At 37.0% G+C, this 19,884-nt stretch overlaps 1 protein-coding gene across 1 annotated transcript in view; it reads left to right on the top strand.

The window, feature by feature from the left end:
• The window catches only part of LOC120428101 (uncharacterized), a 581,627-nt gene that overhangs the window by 418,162 nt on the left and 143,581 nt on the right, over window positions 1–19,884 (top strand). The gene's annotated exons all lie outside the window — the stretch shown is intronic.

Below are 19,884 nucleotides of genomic sequence, written 5' to 3'. Positions count from 1 at the left end.
ACAAACTTTCCCCTGTGCTACTGTTTCAAGAAGGGAGGGGACTTTAATTACATCAAAAATTTATCGCTCGCCATATCCTTGGGCGGAATCCTTAGAGGCGTCCGCAGATCCGGTTCCGATCACCGACCGCACCATTCCGCCTGCCGTCCACCACGGGGCTGTGTCAATTTGGCTTGCGGGACCGACGACACAGAATGGGAAAACAAAAAGGCGAACAAACAATTTGATGAAAATAAATTGAATCATATCCCGCTGAGATTATATTCTTCTAATTTAGACCGTTGGTATGGTTGTGTTTCCCTTCTTGTTGTTAGATTGGCTGGCCCGAGCAACAAGCGAGCCGGCAAGAGCTCACAGTCTTTAGTATCGGGACGTATTGGCGACGGCGGTGGGTGGTGGCCCCGGGAAAGCCAACCCAACTGTGGGTGTTGGTTGGTTTCTTGCTAGAGCTTGGTCCTGTCAACAGAATAGTCACACTTGTTGCTTTTAGGGCAAGTCTCGGTATAATAGCCATATCCCTGTGTTTCAATTGATTGGGTGAACTCCACGATGGATAGTGTAGAAGTTTTTCATTTAAGAAATGACTGAAAAAAATATAAGTTATGGAACTTCTTTGATCGAAGGGGAGATTTCACGAAATTAATAACGCCGACGCGTTTAGTTAGACTGTCCAAAACGTTCTGATTTTGTTGTAATCGAAAAGTCCCCCAGAGCCTCACACATGAGGAATTGAGGTTTTGCTTATTGAGCATTAATCGAGCTACTTGCTTTAATCGCGGCGAAGTAAACGAAGTTTAGCTTGTTCGATGCCTCTGTGCTCTCTTATGCTAACTAGATAGGAAAACAATCAAGCTAAGAATCGGTCTGTTTTTCTTTAATTTTAATTTTTGTATTTTTTAATCCTGCTGAAACTTTTTTGGTGCCTTCGATATGCCCAAAGAAGCCATTTTACATCATTAGTTTGTCCATATAATTTTCCATACAAATTTGGCAGCTGTCCATACAAAAATGATATGTGGAAATTCAAAAATCTGTATCAGTTGAAGGAATTTTTTGATCGATTTGGTGTCTTCGGAAAAGTTGTATGTATGGATATGGACTACACTGAAAAAAAATGATACACGGTAAATTTTTTTTTGTGATTTTTAATTTCACTTTTTGTCACTAAAACTTGATTTGCAAAAAAACACTTTTTTTATTTTTTTATTTTCTGATATGTTTTAGAGGACATCAAATGCCAACTTTTCAGAAATTTCCAGAATGGGCAAAAAATCTTTGACTGAGTTATGATTTTTTGAATAAATACAGATTTTTTCAAAAAATCTAAATATTGGTCGCAAAAAATTTTCAACTTCATTTTTCGATGTAAAATCGAATTTGCAATTAAAAAGTACTTTTGTGAAATTTTGATTAAGTGCACCGTTTTTAGTGCGTCCATCCCGGGAATTCCCGGGACAAAAATCCCGGGATTTTTCCTAAACCGGGAATTCCCGAATCCCGGGATTTTCTATAATTTGTCCCGGGAATTCCCGAAATTGAAAAAAAATCATATTTTGGTCTGGAAATTCAGATTTGATTGTGAAAATAGAAGAACAATACAATGAATTAAAATTTGTATTCAGCAAATCTCAGCTTTTTAGGAAAAAATATTATAATTTTAATTAACAGGTCCGCAAAATGCCTAGTGCTTTAATTTTTTTTCTCTATTATTTTATTTTTTTAAAGACTGGATATATTGACGAATATTTTCAATTTTAAATTTGAAAATAAAACAATCTCATATCAAATTATTTATAATTAAACACCGGCATCTAGGGCAAATACGTACAAATGTAACGAATAAATACAGCTATTAAAGCAAAAAATAACTGCATGACGTTTTGGATGACTTCGGTTAAAACAGGAACAGAACAAAACAATTTGTACTTCCAAATGTATTGCTCTAAAATCTCCTGTACCTGTTTAGACTGTAATTCTGATTTTCCCTCGGTTGGAGGTAGTAACTTGAAGATAATTTGTAAAATATGTTTTATATAAAAAAATGAATTCAAAACTTATCTAAAATTTTACATTGACTGGTATCATTTTATTTATTGTCCTTTTTTGTTTTTTAGACATATACAATATTTTTTTAAGCTGTTTTAGTCATGTCATATAAAAAAATATATAAAAGCAAAATTTTTTTTAAAGGATTCCAATGTTTTTTTTTTAATAGGTCCTATAAACATATGGAAGACAAAAGCTTATTGGACCTTTTCAAAAAAAAAAAAACTCAAGAATTATGTAATTTGATTCGTAAATAAAAAAATAATTATTCAAACTGGAATTAAAAATAGTAGTTGATATAAAATCCTAAACACCACAAAGACAAAAAAAAATTTCTTTTAGGCTATTTTAAAACTGTCGTCTTTGTTTAGATTGAAGTGAGGATTATCACCATTTGATATAATTAAGATAATTCAATGATTTTAAGCTTGAAAACATAACAAAAATAATGAAACATAGATTTTATTACTGATTCAAAAATTTCCCGGGATCCCGGGAATTCCCGGGATTCCAAAAATATTTTTCCCGTTTCCCGGGAAATTCAAAACCCGAGAAAATTGGACGCCCTAACCGTTTTCAAGTTAAAGCCATTTTTAGGTAACTTTTTTCAAAATAGTCGCAGTTATTCATTTTTTTAAATTGATGCCCAATATTTTCAAAAAAAAAAATCAAGACTAACATTTCAAAAGGGCATAATACTTTAGGGCGGTGCCAAAACAGAAGGGGTCGTCCAATTTGGTTCAAAATCGGGATTTTTACATGTTTTTATAGTATCAATAGCTCCACCAAATCTGAGCTTGATCAGAAAAAGTCAATTTTGTATTTTTTTGTGTGTCCCCTCCCCAACTGCGTTACGTTACAAAAGAACGCTCCCCAAAGAATAAATGTAAAGGTTAAACTCCTAAAGTTCATTGATTAATTTGGTAAACATTCATGAACCGTTAAACGAATCAAGCAAGATATTAAAAAAAAAACAATTCAGACTAGTGCAGCGACCTCAAATTTAAATCATTAAATTTGTCCATTTTTCGAACCTCACCACAGTTCTGACCATGCGCGCTTACGCAAGCATAAATAATTTTACCCGTCGACTCGCGTTGCGCGACAAATAATTAAGCTTATGTACAGGTGTGGATCATGAGTCATCCTCACCTGAAAAGCCCTTTATTAAATTTCGCCAATTGTTAGGCAATCAAAAAAAATGGTTAAGCTTTCAATTATGAATGTGCGATGTTATTTCACAGGGGAAATTGAGGGTGTGGCTTAACCAAATTCATTGGTATGTTTGTTCAATGGAGAATTCGACCTTCTCATTATTGACCATCATTTTTGAGAATGTTTGAGGAACATAATTTTGATATTCCAATAACATAATTTAAAGTTTCATGACAATTGTTCGAACCCATGACTTCTGATTTTGAGGTGTACTCACTACACCATACGGAAAGTCATGAAGAATTGCAGAGGTCTGCATAATTTAATTCATGAGGTTCATCGATGCTTCTCATCGAAACGGACCACTTTTAGCAGAAAAAAAATTTAGTAGAGTTTTCGGGGACTGACTATAAAAACCCAAAATTCTTGAGGAGGGCAGTTAGTTCCAGTTCTTGTTCCAGTCCAGTTCCAGTTCCAGAAGACGCCCCAGACCAGCCAGACCCGCCAGCAGCCACCAGTAGCAGAGGCCCCAGTCCAGCCGGACTTAGCGGTGGAGGCCGCAGTCCGTCGGGACTTAGCCGCAGTGAAGAGTCCACCCGGGACTTAGCCGTTTGAGAAGTCAGCCGAGACTTAGCCGATTGAGAAGTCCGCCGGGACTTAGCCGCCATGAAGCGTCCGTCGGGACTTAGCCGCAGTGAGGAGTCCACCCGGGACTTAGGAGTTCGGGGTCTGGCATGGCTCGGCGAAGAGGTCTGGAGGACAAGTCTGGCTTCAACGTAGAAAACTGGTTCGACGAAGATCTCAATGCAAAGTGATGTGATCGTGCGCGTAAAAGTTGAAAGTGTTACCGCAAAAATGTAATCTTTAAAAAAGTGTAATATACAGATAAGTGAAGTTTACTGATCTGTTTTGACTCTACAAGTAAATATCACAAAAATCCTGAAAGCCTAAACCGCTCGGGCGCGTTCACTAGGAGATGACACTTTAAAAATTCTTAATCCAACAGAAAAGTTTGAAGAAATGGTAGATAAATAGCACGGCTTCGATTTTCTACGGCTTCACCTTCAATTCATTCCTTCCCTTTATAAAATCAACAAAAAAAGTCAAGCATAGCAATCGCTCGACTTCAACTCTTATATACTGGCGGGAAATTTTGATAAGGATCTGTTTCGGTTGACATCGTGGAGCGGGTTCGGGAATTTTAAGACACACTTTAACAGTCGAAATTGATTATTTAATTTGATTTTTTGTGAGTAAAAGCGATAATGAATTTAATGGGAGTAATTTTGAATCCGTGGTGTAGGGGTAAGCGTGATTGCCTCTCACCCAGTCGGCCTGGGTTCGATCCCAGACGGTCCCGGTGGCATTTTTTGAGACGAGATTTGTCTGATCACGCCTTCCGTCGGACGTGGAAGTAAATGTTGGCCCCGGACTAACCTAATGGTTAGGTCGTTAGCTCAGTCCAGGTGTAGGAGTCGTCTCTCTGGGTCCTATCCCGGTGGAGTCGCTGGTAGGCAGTTGGACTAACAATCCAAAGGTCGTCAGTTCAAATCTAGGGGTGGATGGAAGCTTAGGGTGTAAATAGAGGTTTGCAATTGCCTCAACAATCAAGCCTTCGGACACCTAGTTTCGAGTAGGAATCTCGCAATCGAGAACGCCAAGGCAATGCTGTAGAGCGAATAATCTAAAGTCTTCAAAATATTTTATTTTAGTTTACTCCTAAACTAAGAATATTTTCTTGTAAAAATGGAACCACTCGGTAGAATACTTCTTACGCCCTAAATCAGCTCCTTTTCCTGGAAACGATCTGCTAAAAGGTCCCGCCCTACCCGTTGGTATAGCTTCCCGGTAATCGTTTGACTTTCACCCCATGCATGAACTCGTCGACGAGTTCACACGTGTTACGATCTCCGTGTTTCCGCTGCTTTATTGAATTATGAATCAAAACATCTGAGTTATGGTGGAATGTTAAAAGGAATGGCGTTTCTATGCTTTGGCTGGTGGGGGTGAGGGGTGCACGTGTGTGTGTGTGTGTGTGTGTGTGTGTGTGTGTGTGTTCAACAACATTTCATCCGGATGAAAGTGCTACTATACCAGAGAATAGTATCACGTAAAAGGGCAGAACACACTCAAGATTGCTTGCTCTGTTGAGCTTATTTGGATTGTTTAGAATTTTAATAGAATTATACAAGATACCTAATTAGTGCAAATTTTGGAATCTCTTGGAAAGAAGTTAAAAACATGATAATGAAAAGAAAAACTAAACAGATTTTTTTTTCCAAATCTAGTCTAGTTTAGAGTGTAGCAGCCCCAAGCAGTAAACGCCGGGACCATATTACAAGCGTCCATATAAATCATATCGGGTTTTACGGTCACAACACTATAAGAAACTACAAGTCCCCCACATGCTCTACGGTGTAGTAGAAGTAGCGTACGGTAGCAGATGAGGGTAATCTGACGATTGTTTTATGGTCTTGCGGGATAACCGCGAAGTCTTAAACGCAGTCTAGTGTTCACGAGAGCATTCCGCTCGGTTTTGTAAAGTTATCTAGCTAAAAGGTGTTGTGTAGGTGCCTACTCTACACCGCACCATCATTACGAGCAAAGAGTTTAGAAAGTTTACCACCCCCGTTTAATTGAGGTAGGATGTCATCACTTAGAATGGAGTTTGCTGGCTGTTGCTTCCATGGTAATAAATTACATTTTTGGAGTGCTTCTAATTAGAAGCTGAGAATGTTTCGGCATCGTAACGTTAATCTGGTTGAACATATTAATTAAAAATATGTTTATATTCAGGGTAACATTTTGTGTACAATTAAAAAACATAAACAAATATTTATAAATTACAATAATCTGTTGGAAATGATTATGGTTATGGTAGTACCAACAGCCCCACAATTTAACATTTAAGCAACTCTCTACGAAATCGGCCGATTTCGACCATTTTTTTTTTTTTATTTGACTCAAACTTTGTGAGGGCCTTCCCTATGACCAAATAAGCTATTTTGCGTCATTGGTTCACCCATACAAGTCTTCATATAATTTTGGCTGCTGTCCATACAAAAATGGTATGTAAATATTCAAACAGCTGTAACTTTTCAGTGAATTTTCTGATAAATTTGGAGTCTTCGGCAAAGTTGTAGGTATTGTTGAGGACCTTTGAGAAAAAAATTGGTACTCGGAAAAAAAAATTTGCAGATTTTTTAATCAACTTTTTTTTCACTTAAACTCAATTTCCCAAAATACGTATTTTTTGATTTTCGCGATTTTTGGATATGTTTTAGGGGACAAAAATCCGCAACTTTTGAGCCATAGAGAAACATGGTCAAAAAATCTGCCGCCGAGTTATGATTTTTTGAAAAAATAGTGATTTTTGGAAAAAATCAAAGTTTAATGCAAAAACAAATTTGACATTATTTTTTAATGCAAAATTGAATTTGCAATCAAAAAGTACTTTACAGATTTTTTGATAAAGGGCTCCATTTTCAAGATATAGCCACCGAAAGTTTGATTTTAGCGAAATATTTGCAGTCTTTCGATTTTTAAAAATAGTGACCATGAGTGACCATTTCTAAAAATATATTTTTTGAAAAATTCAGAAAATTTGCTATAAAATTGTCTAAGAGACATTGAAGATTGGACCTGTGGTTGCTGAGATAGAGCCGCTTTAAGAAAAAGAAACACGAAAATTGAAATTTTCTAAATCTCATCAAAACAACCCACCATTTTCTAATGACGATATCTCAGCAACTAATGATCCGATTTTCAATGTTAATACATAAAATATTCGTGAAATTTTCCGATCTCTTCGAAAAAAATATTTTGAAAATTTTAAATCAAGACTAGCATTTTAAATGCGCGTAATATTCAATGTTTGGCCCTTTTAAAATGTTAGTCTAGATTTAAAAAATTTCAAAACATTTTTTTTCGAGAAGATCGGAAAATTTCACGAATGTTTCATGCATTAACATTGAAAATTGGACCATTAGTTGCTGAAATATCGCCATTAGAAAATGGTGGGTTTTAATTTATTTTCAAAATTTCAATGGAAATAGAAGTCTAATCAACTGAGGACATTCTAAAATGCCTTTTTTGCATTGATAATCACACATGTTTGGTTTCGTTTGAAAATAATTTGAACTTTTATGAAATTACAATGTACAGCACCGCAAAAACTTTTTTTCTCGCAAAAATAAAATTTTCGTCAGAACTTAGAAATTTTGGAAATCACTGATTGCAAAACAACTAGACAGATGTTTGATGCATTTTAAAACACTTTTTTCATTCAAATGTTGACACCGTGGCCTGTAATTTCAATTTTTAACTTTTTTTTTATTTTTTTGCCCCCCCCCCCCCCCTCGACTTTGATCAGAGTCGAGGGACATAAACTTCAAAAAATATTTGCAACGGCCTAACTCGGCGGCAGATTTTTTGACCATGTTTCTCTATGGCTCAAAAGTTGCGGATTTTTGTCACCTAAAACATATCAAAAAATCTCGAAAATCAAAAAATACTTATTTTGGGAAATTGAGTTTTAGTGAAAAAAAAGTTGATTAAAAGATCTGCAATTTTTTTTTTCCGTGTACCAATTTTTTTCTCAAAGATCCTCAACAATACCTACAACTTTGCTGAAGACAGAAAATTCACTGAAAAGTTACAGCTGTTTGAATATTTACATACCATTTTTGTATAGACAGCAGCCAAAATTGTATGGAGTCTTGTATGGGTGAACCAATGGCACAAAATAGCTTATTTGGTCAAAGGGAAGGCCCCCACAAAGTTTGAGCCAAATCAAAAAATACAAATAAAATCCATTTCCGGTTTTGGTAGAGAATTGCTCATTTGAGTGTATGACATTGCATTGTTATGACAAATTTTGCAAAACAAAGTTATAAGTTCATAAATTGTGATAAATATTTGAAACGGCCTATTTAAATCGAGTATGAATTCAAAAATAAGATCTGTTTTCACGCCTTCACAGCTAAGCTAATTGAATTTCGCGAAATATTCAACTTTATCGTCGTAAACCACGACGACGTCGCCAAAAACTCTGCGTAAGCAAAGTAAATAAATTATTGATTTCTGATGGCTTCCCCGATTACGGCGGATTTACCTCCAAGTTTGCTTCTTCTTTTTTGTGTTTTCTGGCATATTTAGACAAGGGATTCCATCCCCTTTTGGGTCGGGAAATTCCTCCTCCCGAGGAGGCGGGTGGAAACTGGAGGTGGTAACGCTGTTTAGAGTAAAAATAAGGCAATGATACCAGGTTGCACGATGACTGATAAGAGTCTACCGCAAACATTAAACCAACAGACTGATGGTTGGCAATGGGAAGAGAGGTTACGAGATTCTTAGGAATCAAGTACTGATGACAATTTAAGGAGAATTGGATTCTAGTGGAAACATTTAATAAATTTGTGTCAATAAAATCAAGTGAAACTAAATGGGATTAAACGCCACTCGTACGAGATTGATTCCACCAAATCGAAATTTAATTACAACATTTTAAACAAGGGTTGACACTCAAATTAACTCCACAAGAGGCCAATTTTGGCGCTATCCAACCTTGGCGACCGGCCATCAACGTCTTTCAATCATTTGGTGACTGACATCGAACGGCTCCATCAAGCTGAACAGAGTTCACCACTTTGCACAAATCAAGTGGCTCCTTTAAGCCAATTTAGCGTGACGACCGGGTATAATGTAGTTCCAAAGTGACCTGCAAACAAGCGACTTAAACCACGCTTGACATTTGGCAGGTGACTTGGCGCGACGGGCACTTAATTAATTTCAGCAAAATTGAAAAACAAGGATTCCAATTCGGCACGATTCGGCGAGTACCTGCGCGATGTCCTCTGTTCCCTTTTCAACGAAGGGTGTGGGAACAAAGAAAAAAGGACGAGCCGAGGATTACGGCGCCGAGATCTGTCAACTTTCGTGTCCTGTGATTCTGGGAAAGTCGAAAAATGTCCCCGGATAACGGCAGCCGCGACCGTTGCAATGCCCGAGGAGGGGGCTTTTCGTGACACAAATTAGAAGAATTCGGTGTCCGGTTTGGCTGGCCCTGCTTGTCGAAGCCACTTTTCATGGCCACGCGAACCGGATCTCCTCCTCTAAACGAGCATCAATGTTGCATATTTCCCTTAAAATATGACATAGAAAGGCAGGGTAAATTTAAAGGGAAACTTTTTGTTTTTTCAAGAACACATGTAAATCTTCTGCTCGGGCTTTGAAGCTGGAAATTAACTTTTCCCAACAGTGATTAATATTACGTTCTGATGCAATATGTACATGAGCAATTCTCTACCAAAACCGGAAATGGATTTTATTTGTATTTTTTTATTTGGCTCAAACTTTGTGGGGGCCTTCCCTATGACCAAATATGCTATTTTGTGTCATTGGTTCACCCATACAAGTCTCCATACAATTTTGGCAGCTGTCCATACAATAATGGTATGTAAATATTCAAACAGCTGTAACTTTTGAGTGAATTTTCTGATCAATTTGGTGTCTTCGGCAAAGTTGTAGGTATTGTTGAGGACTTTGAGAAAAAAATAGGTACACGGAAAAAAAAATTTGCAGATTTTTTAATCAACTTTTTTTCACTAAAACTCAATTTCCCAAAATATGTATTTTTTGATTTTCGAGATTTTTTGATATGTTTTAGGGGACAAAAATCCGCAACTTTTGAGCCATAGAGAAACATGGTCAAAAAATCTGCCGCCGAGTTATGAATTTTTGAAAAAATAGTGATTTTTGGAAAAAATTAAGTTTCATGCAAAAACAAGTTTGACATTACTTTTTAATGCAAAATTGAATTTGCAATCGAAAAGTAATTTACAGATTTTTTGATAAAGGGCTCCGTTTTCAAGATATAGCCACCGAAAGTTTGATTTTAGTGAAATATTTGCAGTTTTTCAATTTTTAAAAATAGTGACCATGAGTGACCATTTCTAATTTTTTTTTGAAAAGTTCAGAAAATTTGCTATAAAATTGTCTAAGAGACATTGAAGATTGGACCTGTGGTTGCTGAGATACAGCGGCTTAAAGAAAAAGAAACACGAAAATTGAAGTTTTCTAAGTCTCACCCAATCAGCCCACCATTTTCTAATGACGATATCTCAGCAATTAATGGTCCGATTTTCAATGTTAATACATGAAACATTCGTGAAATTTTCCGATCTTTTCGAAAAAAATATTTTGAATTTTTTAAAATCAAGACTAACATTTTAAAATGGCCAAATAGTGAATATTACGCCCATTTAAAATACTAGTCTTGATTTAAAAATTTTCAAAATATTTTTTTTCGAAAAGATCGGAAAATTTCACGAATGTTTCATGTATTAACATTGAAAATCGGATCATTAGTTGCTGAGATATCGTCATTAGAAAATGGTGTGTTTTTTTGGTGATATTAAGAAAACTTCAATTTTCGTGTTTCTTTTTCTTAAAGCGGCTCTTTCTCAGCAACCCGATGTCCAATCTTCAATGTCTCTTAGACAATTTTATAGCAAATTTTCTGAACTTTTCAAAAAAAAAATTTTTAGAAATGGTCACTCATGGTCACTATTTTTAAAAATTGAAAAACTGCAAATATTTCGCTAAAATCAAACTTTCGGTGGCTATATCTTGAAAACGGAGCCCTTTATCAAAAAATCTGTAAAGTACTTTTTGATTGCAAATTCAATTTTGCATTAAAAAGTAATGTCAAACTTGTTTTTGCATGAAACTTCATTTTTTTTTTCCAAAAATCACTATTTTTTCAAAAATTCATAACTCGGCGGCAGATTTTTTGACCATGTTTCTCTATGGCTCAAAAGTTGCGGATTTTTGTCCCCTAAAACATATCAAAAAATCTCGAAAATCAAAAAATATGTATTTTGGGAAATTGAGTTTTAGTAAAAAAAATTTTGATAAAACAATCTGCAAATTTTTTTTCCGTGTACCTATTTTTTTCTCAAAAGTCCTCAAGAATACCTACAACTTTGCCGAAGACACCAAATTGATCAGAAAATTTACTCAAAAGTTACAGCTGTTTGAATATTTACATACCATTTTTGTATGGACAGCTGCCAAAATTGTATGGAGACTTGTATGGGCTTATTTGGTCAAAGGGAAGGCCCCCACAAAGTTTGAGTCAAATCAAAAAATACAAAAAATAAAAATGGTCGAAATCGGCCGATTTCGTAGAGAGTTGCTCACATGTGTGTGTACGGGAAGAAAGTTGACTGCCTTTACGTTAAACTTTGTTCTGGATAAGTTTGTTGATCAGCCGGCATGTACCGTAAAGATTAGAAATGTAATCATTTCTTAGAACTTCGTTGTAATGAAGTAACATTTTTTCGGGGATTTAAGACCCTTCCCCCTTCGCTCGTAGCATTTATCATATAAAATCAAATCATTTTATATGAGTCGTCATCGTAAAACACCCTAAACCCAGCGGTAATTTTATGAGAGGTCTGTATTTTCCTGAAAATGTCTGTATTTGGTTTGTATCATGTCAAAATCAGAGGCATGGAAGAAACTATAATTAAAAAAAACGAAGTTGACTTTATAGCTGTCGGCCACCATTGCTAGTACCAACCACTAGTGTCTTCCTTTTTATCTACAAGGACTTCGCCGCCCTGGGCTCCTAAGTGTATGAAAGTATGGCACGGAGCGACGGCGCCGAATACCCATTTTTACACAAAGAATTTTAGAGCGCCCGCCGCGGGATTCGAACCGGCGACATCTGGATTGTGAGTCCAGTGCGCGGTCCGATTGATCCACACGGGCGGGACTATAATTTAAGCTGTTTATTAATATTAAAGTGCAACTCAATTACTCAATAGTAAAAATTTAAATATAGGGGAACAGCATCTAATTCCATCGTGCCTCTAATGTTGCCATATCAGCACTTTGACATTCAATTACAGCTCCTAATAAGCGTTTTCAAGTTCAATTTCAATTAAATTTTCACGTTTTGAGTATATTATAAAATTAAGCAAAAAGATTTCATTTGCGCAACGAACACTGAAAAGAATTTTAAATTGAAAAAATGGACTGCGCTCAATTTTCATTGAAACAGTCTTAGCTCGTCATTTTACGGCTTGCGGTTGCAGAGATATCGTAGCATGAATATTGCATTTTTAACATGTTTTACAAAAAAACATTTAGGGTGGAAAAGGGAAAGGAATTCCTTCATTTCGTCTGTTGTGTGCTATCTTGTGACAACGACCATTTAGTACTATCCGAGAAAAACGATTTTTAAAGTTTGACGATAAATATTTTCAAAACTATGAATGATAGAGTCAAATTTTTTGAAGCATTCGGTTCGTATACTATCGCTAAACAATCGCTTCAAGTTTCAACTAATTACACCAGTTAAAGGATACAGTAAATTATGTAAACAAACATCTGAAAAGCACGTGTCACAAGTGTGTTTCGAAAGTAAAATTGTCACAAGTGTGCATAGAATTCCCATACAAACTAAAATAAGCTTAAATCAATATCTTAACCGACTAAATCAGTATATTTTCAAAAACAAAAGATTGCATTGCCTTAAGAAAATGTGTATTAACATAAATTTGTGAAAAACAAGAGAAATTTTCCACATTTTCCAACAACATGAATGACGTGTCACAAGTGTGCACGATCATTTTGATGATAAATTGGTCTATGTCACAAGTGTGTATTGCGATATCCGGGAAACAGAAGCGAGTTTCCAAAATTGGGTTAAAGCATCTTGTAGTGTTTGTTTAGTATAGCAAAACGTCATCATTAACTCATTTTCGACCAAAATGGTCTATGTCACAAGATAGCACACAGCAGCCGATATATCATCGTTGATCGGAAGGCACGGGGTCGTTAAAATTAATGCATTTATTTATGAAAAAAAAAAATGCAATATGAGTAAATTTCCTCTGCTACATAAAAGTCCTTCCTGTATCATCATTGGTGGAAGGGCACGCTGACATTTGGGTCGCTTAGTTAATCGTGGTGCAAAATTATAGTTATTAGATATTTAAATGCGAGTTTATTTGTATTTGTATCTCGGAGGGCTCTGCATAAACTATCTAGTTTAAGCAAGCTCATGAATCGATATTGTGCAGAGCATTTGTTGATCAGTATATTAAATCACTTTTCCTATTCGCTCCAACTTACGATACTGAGAACTAGTAATAGCAATGAATCTGTATGAAGGCATGACATTTATTGGCTAGATTTGTCGCGACATCTGCTAGTTGCACGGCGTGATGTTGATTAGCGGAAATGGCACAATTTTTCATCCGCGTAGATGGCGTAGGTTTGGCCACAGTAGTGCCGTGGCTGAAACCATTCCGTCCGCGCCAGAATACGTAACACGATGCAAGTGTGCTAAGTAGCATCACCGTTTAAGGCTCGCTTGACCAACCATCCCACGGCGCATCTCTTCCTCCATGCAACTTCTAGTGTGCAACCCACGCGCGAATGCCATAATAATCTGATCCTGATACGTGTAAAACGGTGCTTAGCTTGGTTCGTACAAACACTGCACGGGAATGTGACGTGAATTTGAAATAAATATTCATTAAACTAAAAATTACTAGTTTTACCATGGATTGAATGCTTCTCACAATCGAACAGCGCCGATGATATCGAAGAAGTCCATCCCCCAGCATCACTGCTTGGAAGGCATGTCGACGTATAAAAAAGGATGATCATTACCAAGGTACCTTCTGAACTACGCTTGCAAATCGTTGTTTCTTTCGTTTTAGGAACATTTTCAGGTTTCAGTTGAAAACTCACATTCCAGAACAGTGAATGGATTAAGAGTGCGGTTTGTACGGTCAACCCCACCAATTCAGCCCCAGTGTCACCTCATCACCACACACACACAATGTTGGCATGGCTCAGAGTGTGGGACTGCTCTATCTCGGTGTACAGAGCAAGAGATATCCCTGCCACAGGGATGATGGGATAGGATAGCATGGCAGCATAGCATCATCCTCACCATCATCATCATCATCATCATCGTATTATCGGGCGGTGAGCAAGCGGAATTCGTATGGCTTGCGGGAAATTGTGTGGGCGGCTTTGCGGTATTCTGGAGAACCCGCCATTTGCCCGCCACCTGCCCCGCCCGCTCTTTTGTGGGATTATCAGAACTGAAGCGATTTCCCACGAACATGAGGCTAGGTGCTGCTCGATGCAAACGATGATTAGAACGCTTATGTTTTTACCGGATGATGATGTCGAACGGTTATTTTATCGCATTTTGTTCTAATTGGCATTGCAGAAGGGGGAGGAAGCCCGGGTGGCAACTTCCGGTGGCACTGCGTGGAATTCTGGCTCTGGAGGCAGAGCTTGAAATTTGAACAATTTCGTTATTAATAGGATTACTTGATTCAATGTGGAATGAAGACATAATTCTATTATTTTTTTTTCAACCCATTCACATTGTTCCAATGGAAGCTCGGTTATCAAACATGACAAGCAGAAGAGTTATTTGCTTGAATAATTGTTGGACATTTGTCAGAAGTAGAAGGTAATTAGGTTGAATTACCTGAGCTCGATAAGGGTGGAACGCTTAATTCACGTCAAGTTACGTTTTGAGAAGGTGATTCTGACTTTACTGACAAATTGAACTTCTGTTGGATAAAAGGGTGTTGCAAACTTTTCTACTTTTTATGTTTCCTCATTTGTGTTACAACATTTCGGGACCATCCACGAGGACACTTTTTTGGAAATCTCAGACCATCTCACACCCCCGTGGACAATTGTCCAGAAAAACCTTTTTTGTATGGATCGTCGACAAACACCAACCACTGACTCAAAATGTCTTCTTAGAGTACCGTTATCTATATATCTGGAGTTTTTTTTTTTGAAAGGGTCCTATAAACCAAGACCAAGCAACGTAGCCTAGTGGTAACGCTTCCGCCTCGTAAGCGGTAGATCGGGGTTCAAATCCCGGCTCGGACCAACACAACTGGTGATCTTTTCCCTTCTGGATTCGATTGCTTAGTAAAGGGAAGGTAGTGTATCGTCACAAACTGGACCTTATCAAGACACCTTAGGAAGACAACCTATGGAATGTTAACATTAACCTTAACATGTTAACATTAAGTTGATTAATAAACTGTCACTGAATCCGCTTTGTAAATGCCAGCCCCTATACTCTTCACGGGTGTTCCCCTCAGGAACAGGCAAAGATTTATTTCCCTTAAACCAAATTTTCAATTTTTGCTTTTTGGGCGAATCAGTTGAACACGGAACGTCGGATCGAGGCGCTTTTTGTTGCGTTAGGTTCGTGTAAGCCCAAGGAAGGTTTATATGCTTAAAAAATGCCACTTTTGCCACTCTGGGATCGATTCCGGAGCATCTGCAGGTTGTATGGGAAATTTTACGTAAAATCAAAAATGCTAAAAAGAAGGGCTGAATATGCAAACAAGCTAAAAACGTCATGAACCAAAAAAGTCAAGACGAAGTTAGGCTTGTTATTCATATTAATGGAGACGCTTGGTACCAATTAAAAATGAAACAAATGATTTAACAATATATTTTTAACGTCATTTTAAAGATATTGTGGATTTAGCTGGTAGCTGGATTTTCTAGCATCGTCTCACGGTCATTGGATAGACCTAGGGGTTCCTTGTTGGTCGGAAAAAGTTCTGAACCATTTTCGCATAAATGTCCCATATGCAAAAACAGCATGCTGAGAAAAACGCATTTGAAGTTTGTCCCATACATAAGGCTACGCGTTAAGTTTTCGCGAAAAAACTAGATTTCCTCCGGATTTCTAGAACAAAGTACTGGATGTTGTAGGCTCTTTTGAAAGAGCACATGATTTTGAACCAAACTGCATCTATAACACAAAAACGATGAAAAAGCATATGGGACATTTATGCGATCAGGGGCAGTTCAGTTCATAGAAAAATTATGGATTAAAATTATGATTTTCAATCACTTCTCGACATCTGGGACATTTGTTTGAACATTCTCGCAATTTTTTTTTATTCAGTCGGAGTAACACATGATCACCCCTGATTCTGGGCAGGCAATTTGTATTTATAATGAATATATTTGTAATAAATAACTTTATATCTTTGGTTAATCAAGGTTAAATCTCAATAAATGTGTCAAAAATCAGTTCCTCTTCATGTTTTGTAAGATTGCCATAGATTTTGAAAAGTTTAATGAAGAAAAATCAAAGTGTCTCATTGCTACCCAAGGGCTGAAAAGAGAGGAGAACAATGAGACAGCCCTGGATTCAAGGTATATTCTTTAGTTTGGTCAAATTTAATGATAGCACAACGTAGCCCAACTCTTCAGGAAATGACGAAAGAAATTTGAAGAAATATTACTTTTGGTGTAAATGGCAGCATTTAACCGAATATTTAATTTTTGGCCATACATTACTTTTACACCCTAGAAACAAACATTTATGAATAACTTTGCAAGGGTGCGTCCATATCCGAAACAACTCTTAGGGTAGAAGGGTATCCAGTAGACACACCAAATCCCACAAATATGAGCCTTAATGGTTGAAACTACGATTTGTGAGAGCTATTTTGATTATTGTTCCCCGTGTCCAATTGATAACTACTCTACTCTACATGGAGGTGAAAATTTTTAATATGTTTAAATTTAAAGGCAGAAACATAAAGAGTTACCTGAAGTCCAGGACGACAGGATGTAAAGATATGTATCATTAGGGTGTAATATGGTTGTATGGAAAAAAATGTCCAAATCTAATGGGCACAGCAACTTTTTAGTTCCTTTTGGGGTCCTAAACAACTCCCCAAAGTTTGGGAACGATTGGTTTAGTCCTCACTTTGCGCAAAGCGATTCAATTTTCTATGGGAATTTGTATGGGGAAAACCATTTTTTTGGATTTTGATATTTTTAGATTTCACGCATCACGCTGTACTTAAACCGGATTCATATTCGAATACTCTGAAAGATGCTCTACAACTTTCCCGAAGAGAGTATGGTGCTAACTTGCTCCTATAAAAAGATACAGCGTGTTCAAAACTCGTCTAAAACGTGTTTTTTGCTCGAAAATCACGTTTTAGACGAGTTTTGAGGACGCTGTATCTTCTTTCAGGGGTAAGTTAGCACCATACTCTCTTCGGGAAAGATGTAGAGCACCTTCCAGAGCATCCGAATATGAATCCGGTTTTAGTACAGCGTAAAACTTCGATTTTTTTAAATATTAAAATAAAAAAATGATTTTTCCCATGCAAATTTATATGGAAATTTTAATCGCTTTGCGCAAACTGAGGACTAAACCAATCATTCCCAAACTTTGGGGAATTGTTTAGGACCCCAAAAGGAACTGAAAAAATCCTGTGCTGGAAAATCGATTTTGATATTACACCCTAATGTATCATGCACTTTTGGCTAATAGTTTAACATTCCACGTATCCCAAGCCTATCTATCTACTGAGCTTAGTGTATAAGTAATCTCATACCAGTACAAAACGGTAGAAAAGAGAAAACACAATAGAACACCTGTTGCGCACACACATTCAGGTGTGAGAAGGTGCACTTAGCGGTGGGAATTACGCGTATTGCATTTCCAGCTCCAGCTTGTCCGCGAACTCGCTGCCTTAAACGGGGAGCCCCTGGTGCTGCTAGCCTTGGCCGGAACAGTCAACTTTTGTGCAACTTCACCGCAGCTTGAAACTCCAGAACACGCGCTGGGTTTGGGGTGGCTTTTCCCATGCAGCTTGCTCGATTCCAAAGGTTAAAGTTCTATTTCCATGAATTTTTATAAAGAAGTTTTTTTTTTGTAAAATGCGTTCTTACATCTCTTTGAATCGGATATTATAAAAAAACAAATGATGAAAATAGGTGTTTCCCCTTAAATAACGCTCGTAGAACCCTGAACCACCCTATGACGGCAGCGTGTGAAACATTGTTCTACCCTATAGGAAGCAAAGTTACAAAGCTGTTTATGCGATGAATACTACTATGCAGTGCAGCGAACCGTTCCTTTTACCGGCTAAAAGGTCGACACAATGTTTCATAACGCGGTTGGCAGAAGTTAAAGATTACACGCTAGTCGAGATTATCCGGAGAGGGTAGATTTTTGGCCGCTGGCGGTGGCACTGGATGAACGGTGCTCTTCCAACACTGCGTTAATGTAGCTCAGTGTTTAGGATTTCAAGCTCATCTGCGGGATTTAACGAGATTTCCGTCCGAGAAATTGGATAGTTATTTTAAGGTGGAATCATTGTATTTTGTATCTATAATAACTATCCAACTTTAAATCAATTTTGGGCGATTTTTCGTGACAGACTTTAAGGATGGCGCCTATATTTACTGAATAATTCGGATAATGAAGAGCCCTACCAATATCTTGTGGAGGAGGCAAATGATTTGAACTGCAGAAGAGTGGTTATTTTTATGATTTTTTCTCCTCCACTTTTAGATTGCCCAGCTATTGTTGAAAGTTTGCAGTGGGTACTCTCTATTTCACCTACACTCTACCAGTAAACCCTCTCCGCCCAAACCAATCAGCCAAGCTGATTAAAAATATTATTGACCACATTTTAAACCGCACTTCAACTAGCTCGAACGATATCGGCAGAAAACCGAGAAAACCCCTCGGAACAATGAGGGCTGCTCGTTTTCATTATTTTACAGTGCAAATATTGACCTCTCCGGCGGTACCATCTCGTCGTCTGCGTCGACGTCAACGACGACGCTGTCATCCAGGACTTGGGCTCCATGTTGGCCGGCAGGATGTGCACTGGAACCGACCCCAAACCCACGCACCGCACCATAAATATGTGTCGACCCGGCTGGCTGTGAGTAAGGACTTAATTCCGGCAAGCATTTGTCAAATATTTTAATTTTCTCCTTAAACTTTTTACTAGAGAATGGGACCATCCTTGGTTGACTTGGCCGCAGAACGCGCGCTCAGTGACTCATCTAAGACGTTGGCAAGGTCGGGTCCACCCGGTTTAGAAGGTTGGCATCGCCATGCTGGCGTGGCGCATGTAGGATTTTTCTAAAACATTAGTTTGTTCATACATGTTTGCATATCAGCTAACTTGAATTCAGAAATATTAGATTTCTGGTAAGCTAGGTAAACAATGCCGGGTGATTTAGACTCAAATAAAAACCACTCTCTTCGATTTGCTTTTCTTTTTTTATTTTTTTATTTTTCTATTTTTGATCGCCGAGTATTTTTACTTTCTTTGTTTAGATTGATATTTTTCGGCCAATAATAACACAATTTTTAAACGTTTTTTCTTAAGTTTCGGCCTACTTTTCTTCTTTCGGCCATCATCAGAATATTAAAACCCTTCTTCCAGCTGCTACTCCTCCTGCTGGGTTGCCTGGACTGCTACTTCGATTTGCGTAAAAATGACCCAGTTTCATTTTTAGACATTCTTAAAGTATTTTTCAATAATGTTTTTTGAAGTAGTGTCATTACTTGTGATTGTTACTTAAAATACTTAAAATACTTAAAATACTTAAAATACTTAAAATACTTAAAATACTCAAAATACTTAAAATACTTAAAATACCTAAAATACTTAAAATACTTAAAATACTTAAAATACTTAAAATACTTAAAATACGTAAAATACTTAAAATACTTAAAATACTTAAAATACTTAAAATACTTAAAATACTTAAAATACTTAAAATACTTAAAATACTTAAAATACTTAAAATACGTGAAATACTTACGAAAACGAAACTATTGGC

This window comes from Culex pipiens, chromosome 2 (assembly GCF_016801865.2).
Source record: "Culex pipiens pallens isolate TS chromosome 2, TS_CPP_V2, whole genome shotgun sequence".
In the NCBI taxonomy this organism is placed as follows: Eukaryota; Metazoa; Arthropoda; class Insecta; order Diptera; family Culicidae; genus Culex; species Culex pipiens.
Note: the sequence above shows the minus strand (reverse complement) of the source record. Positions and strands in the feature narration are given on the sequence as shown.